This window comes from Gadus chalcogrammus, chromosome 4, assembly GCF_026213295.1.
Source record: "Gadus chalcogrammus isolate NIFS_2021 chromosome 4, NIFS_Gcha_1.0, whole genome shotgun sequence".
In the NCBI taxonomy this organism is placed as follows: Eukaryota; Metazoa; Chordata; class Actinopteri; order Gadiformes; family Gadidae; genus Gadus; species Gadus chalcogrammus.
Window position 1 is genome coordinate 11,897,788 of NC_079415.1, and position 7,681 is coordinate 11,905,468.

Below are 7,681 nucleotides of genomic sequence, written 5' to 3' on the forward strand. Positions count from 1 at the left end.
GGAGGGGAAAGGGGCCCTTATCAAATATTGATGTCGTTGTGCGTTTAAGTGATGTATTAAAATATAACTAGGACATCAATTGTTGCACCCACAGGCATTTGGACTAATGAGGATCTGCGATGGCCTAATTGCCCCCCCGATTAAGCTACTTAGAATGGTTGCGGAAACGTGTGCAGCCACACTGATCAAGCGACAAGTTCTACTAAAACAATTTTATGTTCGAGAGATGCAGTAGGTGTTTTCGAAGCGAGAGACTGCCCACTTTTCCTGTTCAGCGTGTGACAGCTTGTCTGTCCGTAATAAGGAGTTCTGTGTGTGGTGGTGCATATGTCACACATGCACGTCACGCGTGCATGACAGACTTTAAGGTCCCGTCAGTCTCATCGTCCACAGAGATTGATCTGTTTTATTTAGCATATGGCACGTTTTCGATGTGTTCATGTTTCATGTTAAGGGCAATCTCAGGGCTGTTGTCAAAAATAATGAAGGAACACTTTGATCAAGTCGACAAACATGATTGAACTGGGATACGCTTCCTATAGTACAATTGCGAGATCAGTTGCAGTGGGTGTATTTTCAGAGAATTGTTGCCAATACATATGAGTTAATAAATAAGGGTCAATATTGATACGGTCCCATCCTATTTCTCTGGGACATTATCAACATAATTATCAACATTTTCTACATTTCAGTCATTCTGATGTCAATATTTTTCCCTGTATGGTCGTAGTGACATTTTTGTCATGGTAGTTTCCATCAAATCCTCTATACATTATTCTTTGTATCATCTGTATCGCCCCTTGCGTGTGTGTGTAACTTGCAGTGTGTTTGCCTCCAATTGAATAGCATAAGAGATAAGTAGACCAAATACATCGTCCATTTCTTCTGTGTAGTTCTTATCGCACGGTTACCTGGCAACGGTTAGGTTTTGAGGAAAGACGTCCCCTCCCGCACCACTTCCACTGGGCTTCTGCTGTTGTGCAGCTCTGGGGGGCAATGTGAGTGCAACAGGTTGTGCTGAGGACGGGGACATGGAGGTCTCAGGCCAAGTGTGTCTGGCAGGTTCTGGGCTTCTCTCTGAGACGTGTTGACAGGTTTCAGTAGCAGCCAGCGGTGGTCTTCTCACTGTGCTTCAGCCAATCCCCTCCAAACACCACGAGCAATGTTTGTCTGAAATATTCAATACCCTTTTTCGGCGTTGTTTTTTTTAAAGTTGTCGAGTCGAGTCGCAGCCAAGTACCCTTTTCTAAGAAACAAAAATATTTTTGTAGAAATGTAATTGGTTGGATTGATCATAATCAACATCACACATTCAAAGTTACACGGCTTATAGGGTTGAACTGTAGGTGCTTTCTATGTCTATTTTCAATTTAGACTTTAATTCATTCCCAAATCTCAAGATACAAGAAAAAGGTAACAAGGACATAATTCAACGCATTATTTAAATCAGGGGTTTTCAAAGTGTGAGAGAGTGAGCCCCCCCTCAGAGAAAATAATTCAGCTGAGCCCCCCCCCCCCCCCTCCCCCCAAAAAAAGAATGTTCTAAAGACCTGTGTTTTGAAAGCTATCTTAATTATTTTACACATTTTAAACATCTCTGATCATAATTTTAAACATATTTCTGAAACATTAAAACATCTTTGTGCGTTTTTAAACACATTTCTTGACACAATTTAACAACTTTATCTAAGCATGTTTTAGCTAAACCTTTTTTAAATACATTTGAACATCTTAATCTGTGTAAACTGCCAGTTTACACAGATTCATTCAGGGTCCCCGACTCTGAATTTTCAGAGTCGAATCAGATCTGTTTTTTCAGTCCAGAGATTCGACCATTCGGCGGGGTTTGTTTCCCGGCGTTGCTATGGTGACCTAAATTATTATAAGCAACTGAAAACGATGCCGGTTTGAAACTAAAACTGTGATTCTGAAAAAAGTATAAATGCTATCAAAATTCCGTTTCGATAGTATTGAAGATACAAGTGTGTAGATTTGTAAACGATGGTAAACGGTTGAAAAATGAATGAGTTACGATGTCTAGAAGTAGGTGTATCAGAATGGGCTGACGTCTTCAATGAAAACAGCTGAAAACGAAGCGGGATGAAACTAAAACTGTGATTCAGAAGAAATTTTAAATGATATCGAAATTCTGTTTCGATATTATTGAAGATACAAGTGTGTCGATTTGTTAAATGGTTTGCACGAAGATAAACGGTTGAAAATCGATTTAGTTAGGTTACTTCTACAGTTGAAGTACGATTGATGATTTGAATCATCGACTTTCAGGTTTTTCTTCGGGTTTATTTTTTTCTCACGTCGCGCCCCCCCTGAAGAACTCTGGTGCCCCCCAGGGGGGGCGCGCCCCACAGTTTGAAAACCACTGATTTAAATGATTAATGATATGGGAATTTCGTTTTTTTTCATCCTGAGTTGGTGTCTGTGTGTGTGTGTGTTTGTGTGTATGTGTGTGTGTGTTGGGGGGGGCTATGTGTGTATACAAGCATGCCTGTGTGTGTGTGTGTGTGTGTGTGTGTGTGTGTTTGTGTGTGTGTGTGTGTGTGTGTGTGTGTGTGTGTGTGTGTGTGTGTGTGTGTGTGTGTGTGTGTGTGTGTGTGTGTGCCTGTGTGCGTCGCAGGGCTCATGTCAGCTTATAGCCATGCAGCTAACTTCTGCTGTCCAGTCTGTCAGCAGAGCTGTGAAGAGGGCCATTAACCACAGACATGTGACAGGGCGGTGGGCTGGCTCTGAGTTCACCAAACACCGGTCATGTGACCATCAATCAGGCCGGGAGACATAAAAGAAAGACAGAAAGATGCTGGATGGCTACTGACATGAAATCCCCCGTCACCTGTCCGGAGACAGAAGGCTGTCTCGTTTAGCCGTGGAGCATCTTCACACCCCCAGGAGCACAATTTTGCAAGGTGAAGCCAGTGGAAGGAAACCAGATACAAAGATGATTTCAAAACCATTTAATTTGTTTATTATATTTCCCTTCGTTCGGATCCTCAGGAGAAGAGAACATTGATTTTTCTGAGCATAAGGGATGATAGTAACGCCGGACATCCGAGATAACGGTTGTTATTAAATAAGGGGCTCTGCAAAGCGAGGGCTAGGTGGGGGAGGGGTATGGTCGCTGGTTCTCCGACGCCACCGTATGCAAGGTCACGGAGGATGGAATCATTTTCTACGCCTTTCTTACTTCCTTATATCTACACTTGATGGTTCCAGACATGAACCCTAGCGTACACAAACGTTGACCTTGGGACTCAATTGCTGGCCCTTGAAAATCTTGTTAAGCACTAAAGTCAATTATGTATACCGGTAATGCATTATGTTGGCCGGCATTTTCCGGGAAATCGGTCATTGTCTGCACACGCTCCCGCAGTCACAATGACCGTCCTGTCCGCTTCCGCCCTCCTGGTCCATCACTCTGCAGGCAAGGAGGAGATGACCGTGGAGGGACCTTCTGGATTGCGGCAAGGGGACCTTTCTCAGTACATGTTTATTTGCAATAGCCTAGGGCCCAATTTTTGTCCTGGACACTTTATACCACTGTCACGGCATTCCTTGTTGGGCATGTTAAAGCGGATAGGATACATTTTTGCTAGGTCGCAAGAAACTAAATGACATGATTGCGGAGAATGCGGAGAAAGTCATTCCTCTTTGCCCGTTATTCTCTGACCCTCTTCTTGAACCAGTGATATTTTGCAGCTTGCCCAAATCCCTGCAGATGGTGGCCGTGTGAACATTGTGTGTGATTGTTCAGAAATTCAAGGCGATAAAGTTGATGTGTAATGTTTTATTACAGTCTTAATTACCCGTCTCCATGGACACCTCAGTGGTCTTACCTCATGAGACGTTCAGAGATCAAACAGACCCTGTACCCAGTAGAAAACAAGTTTGTCCATAAAGAGCTTCTTCAGTCTCAGGCAACTTAAAAAAAATTGACTTCCTTTGAAGTGTCCTGCCTGGCCTAGTCTCATAGCCATCCTATAAGTTGTATTTATTATGGTTCTTCTCTCCTTGTCCTAAATATGCCTCCTTAAGTGATTTGTATGCATTTGTTTTGTTTTTTACAGCCGAGATTGCATTTATGCTGCATTTCCCTTTTCCTCTCCCAGGAATGTGCTTATTTTGATTTGATGGTTTGAAGGAGGTCGAGATTTGCATTTTTGTTATTTTAAGATAACAAAATGCAAATCTGACATGTATATATAATGAGCCTGACATATATTGCCAGAGTTTGTCTGGGTAACACACCGTGTACTCTGCTGCTAGGAATGAGCAAAGCACTGAATGGAAGCAATTCAAAAGTGGTGTTAACAGTCGAGGCACAACACCACTGAGGGGCAAATCAATACCATTCCTGTGACCAATTTTACAGTTCTTGTGGCCGAGAGTAATGGAGCCGTATCTTTCTTTTTCCTTACAGAGGATTCGTTTTCCGCCACAGAATCAACAATGGCAGTGTTAAGTCGATGATTCAACAGAAGACGTCGCCGTGCCAACTACCTGTCAAATGCGTCAACACATAAACAAAGCCAACATAAACACAAACGTATACAACCACGGCTACAATAAAGACGTACGTCCACGTTTACGATTCAGACACTCGAAACGTCTTATAATAGTTCAATGTTAAATGTCATGCCTGCTAACAGCGCACCGCTCCTAGTTGAGCTAAATCGTCTCTGATTAAAACGTCATTATTTCATTGCTACGTGATGTCGATGCCTTGTGCTACGCGCCACACACAGGGACATAGGAAGTTGGCGTTACCTAATGAGCCTTCACAGCCTCTCTTGCAAACACAATTACAGTAACAGCGTGCATTTAAAAACATCACAATCGTGTAATTACCCAAGACAATACACAACATTAAGATAATTATGGTAATTAGAGGAAGCGAGCAAACGCTGACACGTAGAAGGATGCCATGACCTCGGATGGATTGTAAAATGTCTAGTTTTCAGCATCCAGCCTTACTAAAAACAGAACCAAACATTAATGTAGGCCTACTGTAACAACAATGCTTTCAATCAATATGAAATTAGATGTGGGTTAGGAGATTTTTATGACATTCATGATGTATGATGATTATCATAATTATAAAACTGTAATCTAGCTTGTATTTGAGCAGCTCATTAGTGAATAATTATCAATTAATTCATGCACAACATCTTAAGGAACACAGGATGAGGATAGATCGTGAGATAAAATTGCATTGATAGTCTATCCAAAAGTCTGAATTAACCACAAGGAAATATGTAGTTTAAATGGTTCATTAATGAATTATAATTATCCAAAAAAATCAAAAAATCAATTAAAAAAAGATGAATCATCATCATAATCCTTATAATTAATTTTACTAATCAAGCGATATTCCCTTGAACAATCTAAAAATGCTGCACTGGGCTAAAACCAAACATGCAAGTAGAGCTAAAACAGTAAAACCCTTGCTAAGAAACCCACTGAAGGTCTCCATGTACAGGTCTCTGGGTCTGTTTTGACGGGGGGCAGCAGAGCAAAGCCCAGACTCCCCTTTTGAGTCCCGGGGGTCTTTGTGTTCGGGAGCTCCCTATCTCGGATCCTCCCTGCTTCTTATCTCTGCTCCTCAGTAAGCTGTGCTGAACAGGGTTCATTGTGCCTTACCGGTATGGGGACGTAAAGACAAACCGTCTGACTGACATTGCTGGGTTTAACATTTTCTGGGTTCAATATAATTTTTGTATATTTTTTAACTGTATAAATTGTCTTTAATTCTGCTACAATTTGCAGAAGAAGATAATCGATTTTTCTTAAAGAAAAAATAAATCACAAAATAAATCACAACACCGCTTACAGTGGTGTGTATCAACTTATATGTAGAAGGGTGCTTGAGTTGCCATCATCAATGTATTAGGCTACTATTTATATTCATGGGTATGGCCCCTTTCCAATGTTTAATAATGAGAGTGTTTATGAATGTGAACACTTGGACTGCACAGTCTTCTGTGTGTGGTGTTGAGTGAGAACCTGCTGTTTGTTTGTTCCATGATATTGCTTTGCAAACAGTGCAATGTAAAACTGTTTGTCCCACTGAGCCGACAATCTTATGATTATTTCATGATTATATTATATTTATCATACTCGACTGAGGAAAAAGGTAATATTTAATTGATTAAAGCAGAAAGAGGGTGTGATTGTAAGTTCATAGAGAAAACACCAGTTTAAAGTACTGTTTAGCCCCATCAGGTATGATTGCTCTATGTGGGTCAAGACCACCTTCGTGGCGAAGATGGGGCCTACACACTCGTTTTAACTTCATGGAGCAGACCCTATAATTAGTGTGATATGCTACTTTTGACACCGCTGTCAAATGGGTCCATCCACCAAATATATATACTGTATTTATAGCATCTGTCCATGCTCGGTCTTCATATGCTTTGTTTGTGTTTTTCTACTTCCTTCATATACAGTTATGTTTGTTCACACCATTAGCACTGTTCAACATTGGTTGGTCAATAACCCAATTTGCATCATGGTTTAGGTCAATGTATACTTGACTATACGTTGTGCGGGCAACTTGAGATTCCACACGCTTCTCTGTCTAGATGGGTGTGTTGTTTATGGGGCTGACTGCGTTTAGTATAGGCGATGGAACCAGCACTGTGGTTAATAGGGGTGAGTCGACTAGTCAGGGAGCAGGAAGGGCCAGGACTGAGGCTGACGATGTAAAGCTTGGCCCCTTACCAGGGTCAAACAATTTCCCCTTTTAACCTGTTAGCTCGCTGACCCTTCAAAGCAAAAGCGTGACATAACAGAAACTCACAAAATAAGGGTTGGGACAATGGCCGGGCTTGGTCAAGGTTACACAATGCATTGTTCTCGTCAATGTTTTGCTATTAGTGCCGGGATAGGAGTTCTAGGTTTGGAGCAGCTGATAGTTTCCGTCCATCTTTCAGGTTGGTTTTCATGTGGAGGACAGTTGGGTGCTGCGTGATTAATCAAATTGTATTTCCATTGCCGCATTGGTAATCCAACAGGTTGAATCAGCTTTTAAATATCCAGTGAATTTCCTGCCCATGGAAATTACAAAGTCTGAAGACGTAGCAAATGATGGACAGTCTGGGAGGAGACGCCATGTCTAGACATATAATTAGGTGTGGTGGAATTGTTGCAGGTATATTCCTGAGCAACACAACAGAGGATAGTGAACAATGCAACACATTGAAGCAAGAAGAGTGGTTTTTCTCACGCTGAAGACCGAGTTGCTGAAGGCGAGAGTGAACGATGATTTATGTTACATTAAAAATATTTATCAGTTAAGCTGTAGGTTATTCGGACCTGCCACGGAGCATAATGTTAGATCATGAGTAAACCCCAAGAGGCGAAGTAAATCCATCACAAATCACCAAGGCGATTTCCCCTGTGTAGTGTGCGATGGTCATATCCCCCCCCAACCCCCATCAATTATTTTTATTCCGACTCACCGTCTCATGCAGACCCAATTTCATGGAAATTAAAAGGAGGGTTCTCCTTTGAAGTGTAAATTGGGTTTGCAGATTTGATCTGAAGTTCGTCTCCCCAGCTGACAGAGTGAAAGGCGCTTTTCATGAACCATTACTCCTGCGCCATTCGCAGACGCCGCACTCATTAAGGACGCTGCGAGGAGGGAGCCGCTTCGTTAGAGAGGAGAGAG